At 41.0% G+C, this 24,021-nt stretch overlaps 1 long non-coding RNA gene across 1 annotated transcript in view; it reads left to right on the top strand.

The window, feature by feature from the left end:
- Positions 1 to 2,021: 2,021 nt before the first annotated feature.
- LOC119479179 overlaps positions 2,022 to 24,021 on the top strand; it is a 67,715-nt gene continuing 45,715 nt past the window's right edge. The window contains exon 1 of the long non-coding RNA XR_005204633.1: positions 2,022 to 2,117. This is a non-coding gene — a long non-coding RNA (uncharacterized LOC119479179). The remainder of the gene's footprint in view (positions 2,118 to 24,021) is intronic.

Genomic DNA, 24,021 nt, shown 5'->3' with positions numbered 1-24,021 from the left:
AGGAAACCCAGACCACCTGGCTCCGCTGGCCCTCTTTACCTCCCTGCGTGAACAGGCACTAACATGAGCATGTTTTCAGTTTGCAGCAGCGGGAGAATAATATATCTGAATGTGAACAATCTGCTTGTTTTGCCATTACACTCCAGGCTGAGCTCAGTTCAGCATACCGATAGTTGCTATTTGGACTGGATGACAGCAGCCTCTCTGCCCAGTCTTCAAGCACACCGCACTCACTCAGAGCTCCGCGGCTGAGGTAATGCCTGGGTCGCGGGCCAGAACTCCGTGCTCAGAACAGGAATACCAAATCACATCTAAATTTAGAGGATTGTTAAGTAGACTCTGTAACAATTCCATCAATCAAACAGTCTGACTTCTCCCTCTCGTGTTTTACAAAAGAGGATTTTCTACATTTTATTGCCATGTATCATGGATTACATCACGGCCGAGGCTCAGAGAGTTCTGTGGTGTCACATTTTAGATGTCTAACTTCAACGTCATGTTAAGCATCCGAGTTTTACCCCCAAAGTTTTCTCTTTGTACTCCACCCGACCAACGACTGAACCCCTCGCTGAGAAGTAACGGAGCCTTATCCTATCCCCGGAAGAGAGCCGAGGAGCTGCTCCATTGCTCATCCTCAGAATGTTTTGATACTTTGCTCTTGATCTGAGGTGAACGATACAAGCTTCTGGTAAATACCAAGCTGACTGTAAAATATTAGCCCTTCTCTTACAGGGTATCACATGAGCCTACCTCGGGGCGTCACTGAAAGCTCTTAATGCCTTCCAGCTTGCTGCAATGCCACTTTTCCCAGGAGCTGGACTGTCAGTCAAACTGGTTTCTTCAAAAAGAAAAATAATTGCATAAGAGACAACGTTTTGACTATTATAGAAACTTACATGTAATTATACATTTATCCAAAACAAGTTAATATAAATACACAGACAGATACATAGAGTACTTCATTAATCACAATGGAAAATTCTAGAGTTAAAGCTGCAGTAGGCAGTATATTTTGGGGCAAAAACTCCATAATAACCTTTCAGCATACTGTAATTCAAGTGTTCTGAGAGAAAACTAGACTTCTGCTCCTCCTCATGGCTCTGTTTTCAGACTTTAGAAAATTTAGCCCGTGACGGGAGGCTTTGGCCAATCACAAGTCATTTCAGAGAGAGAGAGAGCGTTCCTATTGGCTGTGCTCCGGCTGGTGGGCGGTGCTTGGTATTTACTAAACAGATCTAAAAAGTGGGCCAATTTAGTAAAGTAGTACACTTACAAGTATACTACTAGGACATTGATATTAGTATACATAAAGTATACTTGGGAAATATACTTGAACTTTACTTAAGTTTACTTCATAATAATAACTTGAAGTATAGTACTTTTTCGTCAGGGTTGGGTTTTGGATCATTGCAGAAAACCAGCTCTGTGGCAAACACACGTTTATGATAATTACACATTTTGTTCAGCAAGATAATCTCCACTAATGCACACCACTTTATGATTTATGAAGTGTGAATGTGATCAGCAGAAGTAAAAAGTTAACGCCTGAGCGCGACTATACACATAAAGTCGGATGAATCACCGTGAAAAGTGTAGAAAGTGGGCCACTTTAGTCCCAAAAAGTATTCAAGTAGTACACTTAAAAGTACACTACTAGCACATTGATATTACTTACCACATAAAGTATACTTGGGAAATATAGTTGAACTTTTTACTTCATAAAATAAACTTGAAGTGTGCTACTTTTCCGTAAGGGTGTATGGGTGAACAGACAGTCTGAGATCAAGGTGAAATGAAGGAGTGGCTAAGCCTGTCTGAATGATTACTGAGCCACTGAGCCACTGGAACTCATCAATTCCCAGTTACTGCACACTCATTATGTACAAATCACTATATCCAATGACCTCACTACTCTATCAAATAACTGGAGATAAGCGAGTGGAGGTAACAACCCAGTCTGCAAACAAAAAGCTGGATTATAAATAGCCTTAAAGAGTGCTTGAGACTGCTGGGAGGAGAGTTGAACATGTGGAGCAGCAGCAGGGCCGGGTGAGGACACCCCCTCGCTGGATCAGGATTACCCCGCTGCTGAATCAAGCCTCCACCGACCAGTCAGCGTGAGTTACGCAATATATCTTCTCTCATCTTCCCTGTCAGGAGCGGACTCAAGCTCATTTATAACAGAATTACAATACCGTACGTATTTGGCTTCTTTTTATTCAGAACTTCAGTCATATAAAGTGAAGCAATCTGGAATAGCAAAGCTAAAACATAAATAACAGTGAAATAATATTGTGCTGTGTCACTCATAAAGGATTGCAAAGCTCGCCTGTCCTCCGCTTGACTCGTTGAATTTCAGGTTCTTGTAACAGTTTCTGTGCTTCACTCCTACTTAGTGATCAAAGTGTTTGAGAAAGGGATGAAGATGTTTCACTTAAGTATGCATTTTGATACCGGCTTCAAAGGGATGTAGTATTAAGATTCATAACTGCGGGATTTGGATAGGTAACTTAAGAAGATGATAATAGCCTGAGCAGACGTTTCAGGGTGATAATGCAAAGGTGAACTTGTTTTTTTAACACGAGGGGAGAGTGGCAATGAGTCTCTGTGTAGAGGAGAAAAGAGTAAGAGTGGAGACGAAGGAGAAATAAAATAAATAATAAAAAGGTGTTTCAAGATAGTAAATGAGTTTAAAATAAGTTGGAAGAGACAGAAGGGTGAGAGTGAGGGGAAGAGGGAGAAGAGGCTAGTGGCAGGGGGAGTTAAAGTTTCAGTAGGCAGAATATTTTGGCATCATTGGACAAAAATCCCATAATAACCTTTCAGCATATTGTAATTCAAGTGTTCTGAGAGAAAACTAGACTTCTGCTCCTCCTCATGGCTCTGTTTACAGGCTTTAAAACATGTAGTAATAAATCTGGGAGACTTTAGCCAATCACAGGTCATTTCAGAGAGAGAGCGTTCCTATTGGCTGTGCTCCGGCTGGTGGGCGGTGCTTGGTATTTCCTCAACTGATCTCAACATGACTGTCGGGTCACAAACTTTCTCATGTTACATTTAAACAGTACACTACAAGATGATTCTGAGAACATCTGAGGAGAGAAATAGACATTACAGTAACAGAATATTGATTCATATTTGATCAGCGCTGCCTAGTTTGACCAGTTGGTCGGAGTTTGTGAGTGATTGACAGCCAGCTCTCATAGACCGCAGCTGGACGGCAGACTCCAGATCAGCTCTGACTGTTCTTTTTCCAGCCTCCGGTCTGTGAAATCCTGCGGAGGACACCAGAGGACACAGAGGCACATGATTTTTTTTTCAGATGACCTGTCTCATGCACTACTGTCAGGATGTAGTGACCGTTTTATAAAAATATATTTTTTTAATCAAATTTGCTCCATTTCTACCCACTGCAGCTTTAACATAGAAATGTAGACCATCCTGTTAAAGATGACAGCCCTATTACCAGTTGTGATGCAGCGTGTTTGCATTCAAGCTCATTAACATTTCTAACAATTTGAAAATCTTACAAAAATCAAATTACTGAAATGTGATTAGACCAAGGCAAAATCAGGTAAAGATATATTTTCTGTATGACAACAACAACATCAACAAATACACCAAATATGATTATTATTAGTGGACAGAGCAGCGAGCAGCGAGGCCCTGTAGACGTGTTGGTGGGGGCCCCAGCCAGCTCTGAGGCCCCAGCCAGCTCTGAGAACCCAGAACCAGGAGGAGGGTTGTTTATAGAAGCACAGACGTTCAGGAGGAACGTATCTTCTGGGCTGATCCCAGGAGCCGGACCTAATTAGAAACAACTGGTTGAAATTCACTTCAATGGCTCCACAGATCTCTCTTTTTATGTTGCTTGGCTGGTCCCGCGCGTTCATCAGCTGCACCTCAAGGCTCATCTCCATCTCTTAAGACTCCTCTGGCTGCGCGGTGTTTGTGGATTTCATGGATGGTAAAAAGAAATTTGAGTCCCGCCACCTAACTCCCCCACGTTATCTCTCCTCTCTCACACACATGCGCACACACACACACACACACACACACACACACACACACACACACACACACACGCAAACACACACACACACACACACACACACACACACACACAGGTCTTGTCTTGAAACAACAGGCTACAATCACACTTGTCAGGTCAAATCTGTTTCCAATTGGCCCTGGACTTTCATGTGTTTAGACCCCGCCCTGTTGCTTTTGAGAAACATTACATCATGGAGCCGGTTTACTGTAGCTGCACTGTAGGTGCCTCGTAACATTTCAATCTCTCACCCCGCTCGTGTTTGGACTCGAGTCAGTTATCATTAGCAATGAGATCACAGAGGGATCACGCTTTAGAGCAACGAGTGTCACTACCAAGTTGTTTGAATCCAACTATAAAATGCTGACCTGGTGCACAGCAGGATTTCTACCACAATGCAACACAGTGATTACACGTCTGGCAGCGTTGCGTTTTGGCACACACAAACCCAGACGAGAAGCTCTCCAAGCTTTCAAGTCAATCTGATCCAACGTGATCTCACAGAAATACGTGAAATGACGACGACCTCTTAACAGCGCATCACGTGGTGGTAGAACATTACGTGTTATATGTGTTACATTTACATGCCGCCACCACGGAAACATTTAGTTTTAGACAACAAAACTACAGTACGTGGTTAGGTTTAGGAAGCCCTTACCAAAGAGAGGTTTATTCAAGTGTGCTATTAGTATAATAGTACTAAGAGAGTATACTTTCAATTTACTTTTTATATACTTATAAGAGATATACTTAACAAAATTATACTTGGCTCATACTGACAAGTATACAGAAAAGTCTAAATATACTTGGCTCATACTTGTACTCAATCTTTTCTTCAAGATATACTTAAGAAAAGTTAAGTTAGTATACTTGTAGTATAAAAACTATTTAACTAGTAGAATTCTGAATATACATTAAAGTGCACTTTCATAAACTATAAAGTGTGCTACAAGTATACTTACAGTTATAAAAAAAACTATTAAACTAGTAGTTTACTGAAAGTATACTTTAAAGTGCACTTTCATACACTAAAAAGTGGTCTACCAGTATAAAACTAGTAAACTATCACTGCAATACTTACACTTAAGGTATACTCTTATAAACTAAAAAGTTGGCCTATTTAGTCCCAAGAAGTATTGAAGTACACTTACAAATTATAAAACTAGTAAGCTATCTGTATACTTATAGTGTAGTTGCAGTACAAAATAAGACTTAGATGTAAACTAGTTGTGTACTCAAAGTTTACTGTTCTTATACTTAAAGTACACTTAAAAGTACTTTTATAAACTAAAAAATTGGCCGATTTAGTCCCAAGAAGTATTAAAGCAGTACACTTATAAGTATACTACTAGTACATTAATATTAATATACTTACTACATAAAGTATACTTGGGAAACATATACTTTAACTTTACTTAAGCATTCTTCATGAAATAAACTTGAAGTCCATGCTCTTTTGTAGGGAGAATCATGGTTTGGGTTAAAATAAATATGCTTGTTATGTAACTGATCTTATTTAAAATAAGTTTCACACAGGACACGAGTACTAGTCTCCTGTCCCGACTTCCTCCCGATAGACTCTGATTAAAACATGTTCCTGTTGAACCTGCAGGGATTTGTGTATCCACCACAGCAAACATCCTAATTGTCTTTCCATCGACATTGTTGTCGTGGTGCTGGCACGTAATTTGTTAAAATTTCCGTGCCACCACCACCACGCAATGTGCTGATCTAAACCTGTCATCAGACCATCTCATCAGGGAGTTCCTCATTCAATTAACATCTGAATATTCTCTTTCAGACGAGCACTGGCAGAGGCAGTCGCTCATATCTGAACCAGGTGATGGAGTTTCACATCAATATTTCTCATAATATAGACTAAATAATCACGGGGCCGACTTATCGTTGCTTTTTACGGCACAGTTCTGCCCTAAGGATGGTGTTACGGCTAAAAACGCAGCTTTATTTTCTCACCTGACACTTTATTAATGATGAGGTGTCTGGAGAAATATATTGATGGAGAGAACGAGAGAATTTGAGAAAGGGCTGTTGTGGAATTGATGTGGAGATGTGCTGCGCGCGTGAAGGATGAGATTGCATAAGACACATATACAGTACATAACAGAGCAGGCCTGTGCAGATCCTCCAGCCAGACACTCGCTGCTTATTTGACTCTTGAAAGAAAACAAATGGATCCTCGGCTGAAAATAAACTTTTCACTATTGACTACTGAACTTGTTTGACATTGTTGTAACCATAATCCCCGGAATTCACACCATATTCTACTAAAAAATACATTTATATACTGTAGTAGTAATTTCCTCTTGCTGCCTGGATTACCTTCATAGGCAACGGTTTGTCCAATCCACCCATTGTGACATCAGTCCTCAGTAGCAGGGATATAAATCATACATTTAGGCTACTACACTTGGTTAAAGCTGTACTAATCAATATTTTAAATCAAATTGTTATGTGCTCTGTCAAAGGTGTCACTCAAAATCTCATTTGTATGTCACTTTGGACAAAAGAGTCTGCAAAGTGAAAACATGTAAATGTTAAATCACAGTTTACAAATGTATTTTTTCTGTTAACCCAACCGAGTTCAGTAAATATGTTAAATGTTAAAAAATGTAATCCAGGCAGCATTATGTTACTTACATAGTACATGAACATTAGTTTGTAGGAACAAGGGTTGCATATTCACATGGTGATATGCAACGAGAAAACAAACTAATACTTTTGTTAAGTATATATCTGATAAGTACATAAAAAGTAAATTGAAAGTATACTCTCTAAGTACTATTATACTAATAGCACACTTGAATAAACTTCTCTTTGGTAAGGGCTTCCTAAACCTAACCACGTACTGTAGTTTTGTTGTCTAAACCTAAATGTTTCCGTGGTGGGGGCGTGTAAATGTAACACATGTAACACGTAATGTTCTACCACCACGTGATGCACTGTTAAGAGGTCGTCGTCATTTCACGTATTTCTGTGAGATCACGTTGGATCAGATTGACTTGAAAGCTTGGAGAGCTTCTCGTCTGGGTTCATGTGTGCCAAAACGCAGGTTCCAGCTTTCAAATGATGAACACCACTTCTATGTGACATCTACTGTTGACCTGCTATCTCCCCCTAAACACCTCCTGTACCCCCCTAAACAAGACTAAAACGGGTCTATTGAGGGTCTCAGAGGGTTAAGAATGCCAAGCTCGTCTTTGCCACATGCACTTCTGTTGTTGTACTGCCCATGCACATGTCAGCTCATGTTGTGGGCTAATATCCTGCATGGTGGATTTAGTCTGTTTTTGTAAAACACACATTCCTCCGTCTGTGTTTGGGACAGAAAAAGGCTCTAGGAAGTTGTTATAGCTGCGAGGCTTTTAAAGGCAAGTCAACCTAAACAGGGGTTCCTTTAAGTACAGTACATCAGCTGTATGTGGGCCAGACAGGGAGGGAGTGTGAGGGGTGAACGGGGTGATGGTGGTAGGGGGGGGGGCTGAAGAGGCTACACTCGTCAGGTTAAGGAGAACGTGTAATATATTCATGTTGCAATGATTCATAGCCCTCCGTCTCCAACTGGACTGCACAAAAAGAATCACAATGAAAAATGATATAATTCTTGACCTTCATCGTAATCACGTAACGCACCGAGAGCTCAGCTGTAAGCTTAGACCTGCCGTTCCAGGCCGAGGGGAGCTTTCCCAGACAAATGGTATCAATTTGCTTCCAGTCATTAGAGCACATAGTTGACTGGGATGACATGCTGTAGAGCCAAGCTCGCCGGGACCCCAGTCTTAAATCAAATGACCGGCTTTCCCACAAAAGGATCTACTCTGTGTTTGCCACTGGAAGGGAAGACTCGTTTAACTGGGAGTTTAATGGGTAGTTTGCAGGGATGATTGAAAAGGTTCCGGCCTTCTTCTTCTCTTTTTTCCAGATCTCCCCTTCTCTTTTAACGGGGAAAGAATGAAAAACAAAACAACACATTCTCTCCCTTCCTCCCACTCACATGCACACCCGTGGAGAGAGCGAGACCAGAGGCGTCCAACAGAAACACCAAACAGAAATAGAGCTGCTATTTTGGTCTGAACGAGCTATTATTTTTAGAAAAAGTGACATGCTACGTTGAATTACAACATCATAAGGTCACTCATACCCCCTTGTTTCAGCCCTCTACCCTCCAGCCTATGACTCACCGCAAAGTATGCAGTGACGTTACCCCATGCTATCCACCCCCATGTTCTCATCAAAAATCTGATCTGCGGCTCATTGACCTGATTCAATCAAAGGGGGGAACTCTTACTATCCACATAAATCTGCTTCTTGTTTAAACAGATGGTTTGATATTGAGGTCCTGCAGGTGAAACTGAGCGGTCTGATCGGGGTGCGTACTAGTTCAGATTGCTGTGTTTTACATTTGCCCATCATGGAACAGCTCCACGACTTTCAGCAGCTTTTGACAGCACATCATAGTTTGCAGCATGTGAGTGAAGTTCAGCACACACACACATATAACGGGATAATGTTGGTATGCCAGGCTGAGACATAATGAAACATGCAGAAAACACATGCTTCCAATTTGTGTGTGAGTGTTTGGTCCAACCAGTGATGTAGTTTCAAATGAAAAGGTGGGTAATCTCCCAGCCGTGGTCGATGATCACCGAGAGGCAAAGCATCGCTAATAAACAACAGGACGACCAGAGAATCATGACGATGTTCATTTAATAGGGAATTGTATTTATATAGTACATCTTTTAAGTCTTAGCTTACACAATGTTTTAAGAGGAAATCATAAAACTGTACAAATAATGAAAGACGGAGACAAAAAGGGGAGATTAAAAAGGAGATTTATTTATTTATTTGTAAAATAAAATGAGGTAGAAGACATTACAGTCAAAGGTAAGACAATAAAATGTGTTTGAAGATGTGGCTATAAAAGATGATAATGAATTCCCCACTTGATGCTCATATGGCAGCAACTTCTACCGTCTACAGGCGTCATCCTTCTGTCTGGGGTAAAGGAAAATAAGAGATCTGAAATATATCAGACAAAAGTGTTCGTCATCATACTAACGTAGCCAGAACAAAAAGCTGTGTGTGTGCATCAGAAAAACTGGCTGTTTAAAGTTTTTCAAAGTGTGCCACATGATCCAGAGGTGGACTGAGACTGAACTTTAAGATGGAAATGCCCTTTTTGTGAGCGCCCGCTCATGATTATTTTACAGCTAAACAGTACACTACAAGATGTTTCTGAGAACATCTGAGGAGAGAAATAGACATTACAGTAACAGAATATTGATTCATATTTGATCAGCGCTGCCTAGTTTGACCGTTTGATCGGAGTTCACGAGTGACGAGTGTTGGCTCTCATAGACGGCAGCTGGACGGCAGACTAGGAGTAGATTAGGAGCACCGGAGGACACCGGAGGACACAGAGGAACATGATTTTTTCCAGATTACCTGTCTCATGCACTACTGTCAGGATATAGTGACCGTGCTTCATTTCTACCAACTGCTGCTTTAATCATTATTTTTGGATCATTTCATGCCTTTATTAGCTAGCCGACAGTGGAGAGATGACATGAATGTAGTCATGATCTGCGCCTCAACCCCTCGGCCACCAGGAAGCCCCACATTACAATTATTAACGCAATATCGTACAGGGATATTAATGACCAGGTTACTCTGTGTTTCCTGTAAAAGTCACATCCCAAATATGATCAAAATCAGTATAAGACTTTCTCAATGATAAAATATTGCACTGGTGTAGTTTAGTTTAGTTTATTAAGATTCCTATTAGCTACAGCCTTGCAGCAGCTATTCTTCCTGGGGTCCACAAACACACTAACACACACAGAATAATATAACATAACATTACAGAATAAAACCGCATAAGACTGAGACACAGACTCAGACAAGATAAGCTCCTGACAATCAGAAAAAAATGAAATAGTCTGTTACTATACACTCCATTGTCCCGCAGTTATTGCAAAGCATATCATATATCCTACAAGAAGTAAGTAGCCTGCGTGAAAAATAGCCCTTTTCACCCAGAATCCTACTGACTCAGACCGCCCCTCCACATCCACCAGACCAGTCAACATTATCCAACTCACAGAATATTATATACCTACACTGAATTTGTTCAAAACTCAGCCAAACTAATGTCTATATTTTTTCACTGTCTCTAATTAAAAATGTTACTGTTTTCTTGTGCAATATGTGTGGGTAGCTAATTCCATTCATTGAAGCTCGGTACACGACCGCTGGTTTGATTGCATTAGTCTCTGCTTTTGGTAACGTGAACTTTCCTTCAGTAGCATGTCTGGTAGACTAGTCATGTCTATCTAAACCAGGGGTCAGCAGCCTTTACTATCAAAAGAGCATTTTAGGCCAACAAAAATAAATAAAACTAATCTGTCTGGAGCCGCAAAACATTTGAGCATTGTGATGAAGGTAACACAGCCTCTTAAGTCTAATGCAGTGACTGGCCCAGGTGCAAATGAGAGGCAGGACATTGAAGACACATCTCAGGACATTTGGCTGGAAGCTGCTGCTGGCTTTTCAGCAAATCCAGTGTGTTTGTTCTGGAAATGTCTTTTTGTGGTTGTTGATCTGTCCATGCACTATTACATTCTCTATATTCCTCCGAGACTTTTCTTTGTTGGGATTTGGAATCCATCGCTAGCCTATTGAGCTATTGAGGTTCTGCAAAATTAGAGGATATGCCGCTAGCTGTAGACGAACGTACGCTATTACGCCCATTTAGGTTGACTGAAATGATAAAAAAAAAATGTATTCGTGTATAGGCTACAGATTTTTACAATTGGAGAATGTAAGAATCACCATAGAGCAGGGGTCAGCAACCTGCGGCTCCGAAGCCACATGCGTCTCTTTAGCCCCTCTCCAGTGGCTCCTTGTGGATTATTAAAAATGGAAATTAAAAACAGTTTTTTCTTTACATTTTCATTTTTATTTATCATTGTTGTAGGTCTATGGTACGATGGTACAACGGAGTATTAGGGCCACATTGAGGAAAAATAATAAATCTGAGATTTCGAGAAAAAAGTTGTAATATGAGAATAAAGTAATAGGTTTACGAGAAAAAAAGTCGCAGTATTATGATAATAAAGTCATAATATTATAAAGTAGTAATTTTACGTGTTATTTTCTTTTTTTCTCGTAAAGTTATGACTTTATTCTCGTAATATTATGACTTTTATTCTCATTAAGTTATGACTTTATTCTCGTAATATTATGACTTTTATTCTCGTTAAGTTATGTCTTTATTCTCGTAATATTACGACTTTTTTTCTTGTAATATTTTGATTTTATTCTGTAAATCTCAGATGTTTTTTCCCTCAATGTGGCCCTTATACTCTGTGGTACATTGTCTCTTTGGCCCTCACTGCATTAGACTTATATACTATATACTTAGACTATAAACTGTGTTACCTTCATCACAATGATCACATGTTTTGTGGCTCCAGACAGATTTTTATTTATTTATTTTGCCTAAAATAGCTCTTTTAATAGTAAAGGTAGCTGACCCCTGCCATAGACCTACAACAATAATACATAAAAATGAAACTGTAAAAAAACAGTTATTTATTTCCACTAAATTTAAAAAAATCCACAAGGAGCCACTGGAGAGGGGCTAAAGCGCCGCATGTGGCTCCAGAGCCGCAGGTTGCTGACCCCTGATCTAAACTGAAGGATAAATTCTTAAACAAAATAAGTGGCGTTTTTGTAACAGAGATATTTCTGATAAATACAAGTAATGAATCTATTTTTGACCAGTAATCAAACTAGACAGTTCTGCATTGCAACAACATTCGTTCTGTATCCATAACGGAGCGCTTATACGCGCTGCTCTGTTTTGAACCATTTGTAATTTCTTTATCTTCTCCATCATCGCATTACACCAGTGGTGTCAAACATAAGGCCCGAGGGCCAGAACCGGCCCGCTTAAGGGTCCAATCCGGGCCACTGGATGACTTTGCAAAGTGTGCAGAGAAGTCATCAATTCCAATTTTTCAATAAAATGCACTGCTCTTCCTATTTATACACTGGGGGGTGTCGCTGTCCTGATAAGAGTAGGAGCCGCCGGTGGAAAATGTCTTAGTCAAAAAGGAGAAAAGTGGACACAGAGTGTCGGGTTTTCCAAGAAAAATGGACCAGTTCCTCTTTCTTCATAGGTAAATGGGAAGCTGGTGTGCTTAGTGTGTTCACAGCACCTTTCAGTGCTCAAGAAATATTATATTCGGCACCTCTCTTGGACTCATCATGATGAAAAATACAAAAACATGCAAGGACAACTGAGAACAGAGAAGATAAATACATTTTTAGTCGTAGCCGACCGTAAATGGATAAATGGATTTTGATCATTAATTGTGAACATTTCAGGAATGTACTTGTACTTGTAATGGTTTTACTGGTCCGGCCCACCTGAGATCAAATTGGGCTGTATGTGGCCCATGAACTAAAATGAGTTTGACACCCCTGCATTAGACCATACCGCTGGGCAGTAGTCAAGATTGGACAGTATTAAAGCTTGAATCACCATGTATTGTGCACATCTTTTAATAACAGAAATTCCCATCTTAGCAACTATTTTATTTATGTGTTTTGCCACATGATTATGTCAGCAAGCAATTTTCCAAGAGACATTTAACAATGACTCTAGTAACAGGAAGGAGGTCCCTGTCAGATCTGCATTATGCAAACCAGCGTGGTGGCCGGCCATGTGCTTTGCATGCTGTACAGTTGTTGGACACGGAGCAGGCACCAGCGGGTGTGAGGACACTCTCTCTCTTCTGAGTAATTACTGTACAGGATATTGGACATAACATGTTTGAATAATCACGTATCTGAGGTGAGTTATTGACGGAGCCTACAGTAGTGAAGTAAATTAAAACAAGTGAATCCAATTACTGCATATGGGAAGCAGCTGCTGAGCAGCATCTGTTGGTGAGTGAAACGATGAGTTGAGGTTTGTATCACACGTTGGCTATTTGACTCTTTCATTTGTGCGTGAATACAGATTGACGAGCCAAAGACTTGAGAAAGCTCACGGCGTGTGTTGTGTTTGGTAGAAATTGTAATATTAGAGAAGTGAAGTCGTTCTTTTTTTGTCTTGGTTAACTCACGCTCCATGAGGGCATTCTGATGTCATAACAATACGATAACTCGCCTCTATGGATTCACAGATAAACAAGGTTAGTGTTTGCTTACAGTCGTGAACAAACCCTCTTATCCGTGTGTTTATTTACGTACACTGAATCAATTCATCTGTGATCCAGCCAACAGTCATGTACTGGATAAGCTTTCGTTTCAAAACATTTGGATTTAATTATCATGGGGATATGATATCCAAACAATCTGGTTTCTTCCATTAATAACATGATTGCGGCATGGCAGCACGAGCTAAGGCCGCGGCGTTTTCATATATTTTCGTGGATTTGGAACTTGTTTACTTACAATTATGGGCATGAGGCAAAACCCAATTTAGAGTAATGATACAGTTTACGTTTTGGAGTTTTAAAAGATCTGTGAGGAAGTGTCCCGGTTCCACAGCCTGCAGTATCCCGACTGAAAAACAAACATTACCCGTGTGACTTTTCCACAATACTAGAATTCTCACTCGCTTTGGCCGTTTGCGGGTCAGCTCAGTCGACGTGAGGAAAAGGAAACCGGCCAAAGCTTTTGTGCGACTGATAACTGAAGCGCTGTGTGTTGAGGAAACGTAAGCAGTGTGTTGCTTTACAGATAAAGCACTAAAGAGCATGATGTTCTATTTATAGGCATTTACCACAGTGCAAAGTTTGAGGTACAGGCTCTTGAGAAGTGTTTTTCTCCTCCTCCAGATTACAGTTTTGGACAGCAGGGCTGCAGGGTTGGGAGCAGTGTTACTTTTGGCACCTGCTTTTGATTTAGTGTGAGTCTTTTAATTGGACATGTTTATTAGTTTTACATTTTAGTCATTTAACTATTGTTGAAGTCTAAATTTATTCAACAAAAGGTTAGCGAGTAATGCGATGGACTCATTTTTCGTTGTAAATACAGTTGTCACTACCAGACTCTGTTTCAAACAGAGCCGCTCACTCGCTGTCATGATCGTTGACGTTATTGCAGCTACCTGTGTTCACTGTTCACTGTGTGGGTTTAGATCATACACTGTTTATAAAGATGGACGACGTGTCTCCACTACCTCTCACTGTACAGAAGTGAAGCCAAAATATCCCGGATACGGGAGCTGTCATCTTGAGATTTTGACGTCATTTGGTGTCAAGTACCGCGGTATCGAGATCACCCGCCCAAACAAATCGGCTGGAGCGGGGGGAACATGCTAACTCCACACAGAAGGGCCGGATTTGAACCTGCGCCTTGCTGTGAGGCGACAGTGCTAATCATTGCACCACCGTGCAGCCCGGGAGCTGTCATGTCGTCCACCTTTATATATGGTTTCTATGGTTTGGCTTGAGACAGCAGCTAAAAACTGGGTTATTACCACTTAGAGTTTATTGGCCACAGGTTCCATCAGTGGTGCAGCTTCACAGTTAGGGATTATTGGCATCACTCAGTTTAATGGTTCTCTGTTTTATTACTGCTTCTTGTCTCATTTCTAGTGGGAATTTAGTCTATAAATACTTTGTTCCTTTCCAGTCACGGTAGCTACCATTGCTGGCAGGTGCATCCACCTACAGTTTAAGTGAGGCTTGAATATGAACCCAATGATGTGTCTTGGTGTCATTCAACACATGGATAGGCCTGTTCCTTACCAGCAAAATAAGGCATCGCGCTTGGTTGTAACTAGGGATGCACCGATACCACTTTTTTTCAGACCGAGTACAAGTACTTACATTTGGATACTCTCCGATACCAAGTTCCGATACGAGTACTTCTCTGTGCCAAAAGACCCTCATTAACAGCCAGCTGGAGGGTGTGAGCACCATACGGCAGACTGGGGAGTCCCGCATACGAGGCGGTGCGCCGCCACCGGCTCTAGGTCGACTTGGAAAGGCTCGGGGCGAAGGTGGCTCGCAGCCGCAGCTTTACAGCGCTCCCCGCCCGGACCTCGCCGCACCGTGGACAAAGGGCTCGCTGTGCCCTCTCTCCCCGCCAAGGAGGGGCGGGGCCCCCTGCTCCCGGTGCGACTGTCAACCGGGGTGGACTGTCCTCAGTGCGCCCCGACAGCGTTGTGTCGCCAGCGCAGGGCTCGGCCCACGTAAAAGGTGCCAGGGGTCTGCGGCGATGTCGGCAACCCACCCGACCCGTCTTGAAACATGGACCAAGGAGTCTAACGCACGCGAGAGTCAGCGGGTGCAGGCATAACCCCGTGGCGCAATGAAAGTGAGGGCCGGCTGAGGTGGTGGCACTGGCCCGTCTTGCCCGCACCGTCGGGGAGGTGGAGTGAAAGTAAAGTGGCATCGGTGCTGTCTTGCGAGTACGAGTACATGAGCACAGTGTCGGACCCGATACCCGATACGATATCGGTGCATCCTTGTAACCCCTCCTTCCAAGGGACATGTGCCCGTCAGCTTGTGTCCTATCCGCCCTGTGCAGGGTAGGAGGAGAGTTCACTGGATAGTCATCATAAATCTTGAAGGTAATCATTCACTTCAAACATTTTGTCATTTTCAAACCTCCGTGGTTATTCTAGGAAAAATGCAATATGCAATATATCCTTATTTTAAACAAATAAGAGACAAAAACACACACAGTTGGTCAGGTAGTAAAAGGAATAAAACAAGGTGTTTTGTCCATTTCATATTATCGTTCATCTTTTTATTCATCAACAAATATATGTAGAAATATTTATACATTTCGTCTTATATTTTATTTTCAAGTGACTTTTTAATTTATTTTTCATCTATTGTTTTCATGTTGTGCTATTTATTTTTTGTTAGAGTTTGCACAAGCTTTACGTACAATATGTGTATATTTGTGTGCATGCTTGGTCAGGAGGACTCCTAATGACCCATTCTTTGGGGGTTTGTCTTTCTGATTTAGTGAATTCCTCTGAGTTAAAGTAACAATAATGTTATTCTTCTCAGATCTACAGGAGACCTGGGAGACTCTGGATTTAGGCCCAGTGTCTCTGAGCTATGAGAAGTTTTTATATTGAAGATATATCTGAGAAACAGCCACTAGCTGTGTTAAGTTCTTCTTTGTGACCTTCTGTAGATAAAAGCATGCATCAGTCACAGTGTCGGGTTTCACAAGGAGGCAAATCATTCAAATGGCAGGAGACAAATCATTTAAATAGACTGGGTAGATTGTCAGTTGTTAGGCTTAGGTTGAGTGCTGTGCTCGTATTTCAAAGAGCTCTCTTCTCTAAACTGGTTTTGATAATCATTATCTATTGGATGACCTGGCATTAAAGGGCCACTTCAGTCCACAGCCTGTTGGTCATCTTAACCTGCTAATTAACCTGATAATTAACCTGATAATTGACATGCTAATTTTGGCGTCTTGTTTATTTCACTGTTGATTTTTAACAGTGCCTTTACATTAAGGACTGTATTTTGACCTGCTGGTGTAATGCCTCAGCTGCTGTGTGCCAAAAAGCCCTACAGTGTGTCCTGTTATCTCCCTCTGATAACACTCTCTCTTTGGTTTCCCTCACGACACACTCATATTCACTTAACACTCACATGTGCTGATGTTTCCTGCCTTTTTCTCCTAAGTCCCGTTCATTAGTGTGACAGTGTGTGGCTCACTGTAGGCTGTATATTGAAGTATAGATGTTTCAGTATGACTATAGGGACATGCAAACAACATGGTACTGATATATGGGTAACGGGGAGTCAAACTGTAGTCAGTATTGTGATGTTTAGACAGTGACGATGCTTAAGATTAATACACTGCATATAAAAACTACTCACTAAAACAAGAATAATTCATGAATTTGAGGTTGCTCCAAAGAATTGTGTCAGAAAAATCGGATGCATTTCGTACAAATGACAGGGAAATCAAGAAAGGTGTAGTTATTGCACGCTAAGCGCCTTGCGCATTATCGTGGCACTACGGCAGCAAGGGAGGTGGAGATGTGCACACACACACATACACACACACACACCTGCTCGAATATATCGGCAATCGCCGGTTGTTGGACTGGCGATGTCCGGTTGGAAAATTTTAACACATCGCCCAACCCTACTATGTGGTCTGTTCGCTGTTTTCAGACCTGGTGTATCGAGAAAGATCTGGCTATTGATTTAAATCAATCACCAAAGTGGAGCTAAACCATGCTCTCCATCAGTTTTATGCATAGACTGTATATAAGAAGGCGACGTAGTCACTGTGACGTCACCCATTAGTTTGTGGACTGCTGTTTTGAAGCTTCGAGTTAGGCATTTTGTCCGTCACCATTTTGGTTATTGACCGTCGCCATCTAGGCTTTTCTGCAACCAGAAGTGACACCAGCGCTAAATAAGACATCTCTAGGTGATCAAAATATTATAATTAAAGGGACTGTTTGTAACTTCTTACACGTATAAATCATTGCGGGTCGGTGTCTCATGCGCGCTCAGGTGTGTCTACGCTGTTCAGACTCAGACTCCAACACAAACTACAGTGAAGCACCAAAACCTCTTGGTTGTATCTAGTGAAGCCCGTCTGTTAAACAGTGTTGGCCGCGGTCGGAGGACGTGGGGGAGACCGTAGTTTTGGTCTCCAGGGCCGGAGTCTCTGCTGGATTCTGCTCCTCTGCCTGCTTGACTTCACTCACATACCGTGCTCGTTCTCACTCTTTCGTTCTACTCTCACGTCCATGCGCGCACACTACACACTACAGAAGAGTTAGTTTAGCTCTGAGAATATCTAGTGAATGTACAGTGGACGTTTGTGCAGAAATAACTGCTGCAGCTCCTCCAGACCAACAGAGGTTTCCCGTGTCTTGTGAAGTGACGGGGCTCCGCAGAGAGAAACATTATCGTCTCCGACCAAAACTCCGGTGTTTCCCCTGTTCCCTCCGGCCGCGGTCGGGATGCTGAGGCAGGAAAAGCCAACACTAGGATCAGCATTGATTCATGGAGAGACCTTCGTCTGGTCAGCTAACATTACTGCCAAGCAGCTGAAATATAGAGTGATATTGTGCTTTTAGCTGACGTGTGTCGCCTCGCTGTTTTGAGCGATGCTCGTTCATGTCAATGTAGAGCGAGCACAAGTGCGAGCAACAGGACGCTGACTTTCATTGACTTAACGGCCACAGGTGTCGATGTTAACAAGACATTTCTGATTCTTACATAGAGTCCCTTTAACTTTGATGAAACAAAAACAAACTGTGAAAGGGTTAAAGTTCAACAAGACAAAAACACGGACAACTCCCAGACCGGACAACGCCAAGGTAGCAACCTGTCAATCACAAGGTAGCCCCGCCCTAAAGCATCCCCTGCTTTATGGTCTATCTGACTCTAAATGGGACCATAATTCACTAAATGAACATCATGCTGTATTGAAGAAGACTTGAAACGAGCGATTGAGACCATAAACTCATGTTTACAATGTTTACTGAGGTAATAAATCAAGAGAGAAGTAGGCTCATTTTCTCACAGACTTCTATACAACCAGAGGAGCCGCTTTCTACCAAATAAATAATCCCTATGAAAACTGTTCATGGTGAGGTCTGTAGATTATCCTGTAATGTTGCTGCTGAATTGTTGTAACTAAATTCCATTCACTGTCAAAGAGACTGTAAACCAAGAGAAATAAAACCCAAACTATCTGCATGGTCGGAAACCACTAGAGGTAAGTTTACCATTTTAGACGTATTACATATGGGTGCATAATCCACACTTAGTTAGTTAGACTGTGGTTATGCTGGGCTTTGGTGCTTTGTCGCCCTTTATTTCACCTCTCACTGACTGTTCATGCAGCTAAATGCCACCCAGACTGGCTGCATGTTACTGATTTGCTCATGAATTAGCACTCGGACACATCTTACCACATGTGTCCAATTAGAGTTCCAGTAAACTGAATTGGCACACACATTCGACATAATTTGGGTTGCTGAAATGCAGCCTATGGGTTTCCTATGATGTCTAATTACATTGTAAGACACGAGTAATTGCAATAATAAGTAATGTGTTTAGATTATGCAGAAGTCGGTCCAGATGTAAAACATCTGTTTTCATCCCGCAGTTGTGCTTTTGTTACTTTACATGGTATTGTGAGAGCTGCCGTCAAGTTCGTTCATATCTCTTATGTAAATTCCAGAATGTAAGAGAGTATATGCATGTGCTAATAGCCACATCTCTCCTCTACCTCCTGAACATATTGTAAATTCAAAGTGAAATGAATTGCATTGTCCCATGTAAAGCAGGGAGTGCTTCTGGCATGTTGGCAGGACGGAGTCACACAGTAGCATTATTGTACAGTGTGATAGCCACGAGGCTGTTAAAAGAGAGGAGGCCTTTAGATCTCCGACTGAGTCAGCACGTTATCACTGAACTTTTGCTTTACATGTCTCGTATGAACCGACACATGGAGCGTATAGATCAGAGAATGCCACCTGCCCAGTCAAGTGAAAACATTGGGATGATCCCCATGATGAACGGCAAGGCTGCTAAAGCAAAGAAACAAGAAGACGGCAGTCTAGACACACATTTAGGGATTCAGCAAGAGGAAGGTGAGGGAGAGTAATGATATCAAACTAGAGGTAATCCGCACAGACCAGTGTCTGACCTGAGCTAAGCTTCTGCAACCACACAGGTATGTCTTCAGTGATGAAGGTTTTTTTTCAGTTTATCCTACACGCCATGTGTTTTTGTTTCCCTCTTTTCTCTGTCAACGCATGTAATTAAAGCTTAAATTACACCCAGGATGAGCAGTAGCCTCCTGGTGCCGAATATGGGCGCTGACCTTAAATAGAAGAGGTCAGATTTTGATGTGCCGAATACAGAATTTGGAATGAGGCATCAAAAAGATAGGAGATAGATCTGGCAGGTTAACACCTTCGCAAACTTTAATGAGTTTATTCTGCTGCTGTGCACAAAATGGTTTTAAGATGTCATTATGAATTCTTGAGGCGGAATCTGTCTAATACTTTGGTGGGTTTGTGACATGGCTTAAAGGGATTGAGTTCATGAGATGTAATCCATGTTCAGGGCCGAGATGCTTTCTAGTCTTTTTAACCTTTCGTTGAGTGCTCAGCTTTCCGACCTTCACATTCATACCTGTGCAAAGCATCTGCCGCCGGATCGCTTCGACTTCAAAGGCTCAGATGTGGAATAATGTTGCGCGGTAGATGACAGGATCCTGTTTGGTTTAGGAAACAGATTGGGTGAGCCTGCAGTTTATATGAAAAGATCAATTCAGTCAGCTACTCTAATCAATCACGCTAACACAGAACAGACGCTATTCGTCTAAAGACTTCATACGTTTTTATTTTTGTTATCAAGATACAGCCACCGATCATCACAAGCCATAAAATATCAACTTGACACGGTGAAGTGAAGCCCGTGCAGCTGGCGAGCTGGGACATGAAAATGGTTTTGGATGATGGATCAGTCAACAGTTCATGTGCTTAGTATTCTTCAGACAATTATTCCAACTATTTGGAATATTTCAATGATGTAACTACAAAATGAAAAGTTGTTAGGTGAGGATATGTCAGCACTTTTCTTCACCCTGACTTGAAGTTGTAATCCTTGAGACTTCCATTATATCAAACCCCACTTTTGATACTATTTATGGACGGCATTGTTGCTGGTTTTAGCAACAGCCATTCAATGTGTATATAGTATATTCATGTTGTAATTGCCTCTCTATGTAGTAAGACAGGCTTTGTACAGGAAGGACAGCCACAGTGACCTTTAGATTAAGAGCTACAGACGACAGACTCTTGCAGTTTCAGTGGACTTATGGTCCACTTACTTTCCATCCCCAGAGCTTTTAACTCCATCTTATGGTCTTCCTCGTAGTTGCCCTTTTTTCTGAGAAAAAGAAACTTGAGGTGTTTTTGCTGCCCTCAGTGGTTAACTCTGGGACCTGGGTTCTTTAATGGGATGCATCGATCCGACTTTTTCAGTCCCGATACCGATACCAATACCTGGGCTTTGAGTATCGACCGATACCAAGTACTGATCCAATACCAGTGTTTCATTAATCAGCTGTATGTCTCACTGTGTGGAAGTGACTGGGATCATTCTGTTATGTGTAAGACAACATCAGGTTTGACTTAAACATCGCTTTCCTAACTTTGTAAAACAAAATAAACAAATATATATATATGTATATATATATATATACATATATATATATATATATATATATATATATATATATGTATATATATATAAATTTACTGAATTGTTATTTGTTATTAAAATAATAAATCGTACAAATGTAACTTGGTAAAAAATCTTAAAAATTAAATTCAAAAATTACCAGGAATTACAAGTCAAGTGTAAACCTTTTTAATGCAGCAACAAATTGGTCAAAACTTCAACAGGAATTAAAATTCCAGTATATAATGTATATAACATATAATAATAAACTTTATTTATTTAGCACTTTTCTAAACAAGGTTACAACAGAAAAAAACAATAAATCGGGAAAAAATAAAATACAAACAACCAAGGGATCACAAAAACAAGAAACATCTGGGGATAGATTACATTTTTTTTTAAAAGAAGAATAAAATGGCCAGAGAGGGATGATAAAAGCCAGCATCATATTAAGGCAAGGCCGTTTAATGCTTTAAAAGTGATCATTCAAATTTTTAAATCTATTCTGAACATAACGTAAATTGGCGAGCACAGGAGTGATGTGTTCGTATTAAGTATATAAACATGGAACTGAATTGAATAGATATCCGATCCGGTATCGGTATCGGTGCATCCCTAGTTATTTATTGAACACACTGGCTGTTACCACCAATAACCACATGTGTCACAAAATCAACCAGGATGACCTCATAGAATTTCACTGAATTTTCCTGAAAAGAAAATGCATGCACCAAGATGCTATTAAGTAGTGAAATGTTTACACTGCCTTGAATCTCTCGGACCTATAACAATACTTCCTTATTTAAACGTGTCTGTTATCCAGACAGTGAGGCTGCTTTAACAGTGACTAAAAGCATACTTGGCATAATGATTAAATAGCTATGACTTTCCTTAACATACGAGTAGATCAATATGATGATATTGGCTTTCCACTCTAATGCACTTGTACTTGTGATTGTAAGTTTTTCTAATTTGCCGTCATAGGAATGTGCCCAACCATCTGGCCACAGTTAAATGGACTACATGGATGACTATCACATATGCTGCACATACATCTACAGTGTTTACAATAGGACACAGTGTTTATAGAATGGCTTTTAATTGGATAGTGAGTTAACCTGAGTTTAGACACTGATCTCACTAATCAGATTTAGAGTTTCTATGAACAGACAGTGACAAGCTATTATTTTCTATAACTTTAGTTTTTCTTGATGCCGACTTGGCAGAGCGCTGCTCACTGTGCCTGATTAGACTTTGGGTGTTGTAATGCAACCTTTCAGAAGAATGTAATGATCTCACACATCAAGCAGATGTTCTCAATCAATATTTGTTGATGTGAATGCCCATTAGTTTGCTAATTACATTTGCATAAACATTTCACCATTTCATATTTACTATGCTAAATTGGTTTTCATACAGAGTTTACATACAGTGGCCCTTAAGTGCTTACACATGTTTGGTGTAAATACTGTTTGGCCTAAGTAACAATGTGTACACATACATATACAGTACAGCCAATCACACAGGCCTACTGTACGTGTGTGTATTCATGACCACACACAAACAAAATATCAGCAGCATCCCGCACTAAACAGCCTGCATTCCCCACCAATGACTTGCTCAGAGTAAACAAACATTGATCTGCTTCTCTAGCAAACCAACAGTGTGGTGGTGCTGTTTGTTTGGTGGACACCCCAGCCTGACGTAAACAGGCTATTGAACTTTGTTTAATGAAAGGTATGATTTGGACATGTTTGGAGAGTTTTTCTGCTCATAGCCCCGTGTAGCCACAGTTTAGAACATCGAAGTGGCTGTGGTTTGGCTGGCTGTGACGGGGAGATCCAGATAATTAACTAATCGCTGAGTCTGGCAGTAAAGGATTTGATGAAATGAATGCGCTCTCTGGTGGCCATGTTGGAAGTCCTCAGGTTTTGATTCACAATGGCTGTGAGCATAGACATATATACATAGACGCCGCATTGGACGCTTCAGCCCATTGTGGCGATACGTCAACGTGGGCGCCATATTGGACAGGGCAAGACTGGCCTGTAACCCTATACAAGTGAATGGGGGAGCTGCCATTTCTCTGGATAAAAAGCACTATAACGTCTACATTTCTCAACCGATTTCAACCAGTCGTTATTATGTTAAAGGGGTTATGATCTATGAGGAATAGAAAAATAAAGTTTAGTCTCCAGTTACTTAGAATCTGGATAGTTGAGCTCTAATCGCTGCTAGACGCTCAGGAGACGAGTGTGTACCGTAGGCTGACCTGAACTGAATTACTGATAGAAAATAATTCATTTATCAGAAGGAATTGTTGAAACTCACGTCTGTCAAGAATGACTTTGGCTTATTTTCCTTGTTTAAGGTTATTACTTGTAGAGAGGTCCCTGTATAATATAATATAATATAATATAATATAATATAATGAAATGTTTTCCTCTGTTTTAGTGATCATGCAGCATCCCCGTTCATTTGTATTTGTTTACAGGCCAGTCTTGTCCTGTCCAATATGGCGCCCCCGTTGACGTACGATCCATGAGTCAATGTGGCGTTTATGTATATATGTCTATGGCTGTGAGCAGTAGTGTATCTAGACATACCAATATCATCCTAATAGAGAAGCTGTGTCTGTGCAGTTATTGATTGGAAACAATAATTTCACAGAATTAATCTGATCCATTTTTAGACCTGTAAGCAATTGCACAAGACTCTGTTATTATTATTATTGTT

This window comes from Sebastes umbrosus, chromosome 20 (assembly GCF_015220745.1).
Source record: "Sebastes umbrosus isolate fSebUmb1 chromosome 20, fSebUmb1.pri, whole genome shotgun sequence".
NCBI lineage: Eukaryota > Metazoa > Chordata > Actinopteri > Perciformes > Sebastidae > Sebastes > Sebastes umbrosus.
Note: the sequence above shows the minus strand (reverse complement) of the source record. Positions and strands in the feature narration are given on the sequence as shown.